Source organism: Populus euphratica, unplaced genomic scaffold (assembly GCF_000495115.2).
Source record: "Populus euphratica unplaced genomic scaffold, PopEup_1.0 scaffold8.1, whole genome shotgun sequence".
NCBI lineage: Eukaryota > Viridiplantae > Streptophyta > Magnoliopsida > Malpighiales > Salicaceae > Populus > Populus euphratica.
The window spans coordinates 1,617,781-1,619,050 of NW_011499855.1; positions in this window are offsets into that span (position 1 = coordinate 1,617,781).

A 1,270-nucleotide genomic window follows, 5' to 3' on the forward strand; every position below is an offset into this window, starting at 1 on the left:
TTCGCGGTGCCACCCCGCCCCCAGCCACTCGTCAGGGGTGTATATTTGGGTATTATAATAATTTTTATTGTTAGAATTTAAAAAAATATTTTTAGTTGGGATTGATTTGATATTTATATATATTTAATAAAAAATATAATTAAAATTAAGGTTAAATAAAAATTAATTTAATATATTTAGTTAAAAAAATGCATTTCAAATTAAGGTTATAAAATAGATATATATATATATATATTGATTTTTTTTAAAATGAATCAGATCAAATTCAATACATTTAACTTTAGACATAATTTAATTCGACAGGAATAATGAAGAGTGATTTCATTGCTCACGTAAATAGTATAGTTTCACTCTCCACTGTTCACTATCCACAAGATGCTAGGAAATAGTTGTTTTCCATAAATATGCGTTTTAAACAAATTTTATATGGGTCTTGTGTGAACAGTAAAATATGTTTTAACATTAGCAAACATTCAATATGTGCGGTTAAAACATTCAACATGTACGGTTTGCATTAAAAGCAAAAGCTGCCACGTAAATAATCAGGTACTAAAAAGCTATTTATAAACATAAAGGTGTATTTAACATTATGTTTTGAAAGTATTTTTTAAAAAATAAATATTTATTTTTTTTATTTTTTATTTTACTTTAAATTAATATTTTTTTTTTATTTTCATATCATTTTAATATACTAATATCAAAAATAAATTTTAAAAAATAAAAATATTATTTTAATATATTTTAAAATAAAAAAATACTTTAATATACTAATATCAAAAATAAATTTTAAAAAATAAAAATATTATTTTAATATATTTTAAAATAAAAAATACTTTAAAAAATAATCATAACTACTCACTCCTTTACACTCCAAATCAGTATTTTAAAACCCGACTCAGCCTGACTAGTTGACCCGGGATCCGGGTATGTGGCAAGGCTGGGTCTAAGAAAAAATAGGTTGGGAATTGACCCACTCAACCTGAGAGTCAACCTGGGACCTGGACGGACCAGTCAAACCCGGTTGAGACCCAAGTTTATTTTTTTTATACTCATGGCCGAAACGATGTTGTCTTGGCCTTTTATAATTAAAAGGCCAACACAAGAAGAGCAAAGGAACGAACGCAGAAGTGAGAAGACGTAATTTAATTTCAAGAAATCTTCAAATCCATTTCAGTTGCGGAAAAGAGTAGAGGAGCAGAAGACTCTTGAATCCTTGATCGCCGTTTCAAATCTAAGAATAAGGTTAGATGAGTGTTACTTGTTTCTTTCT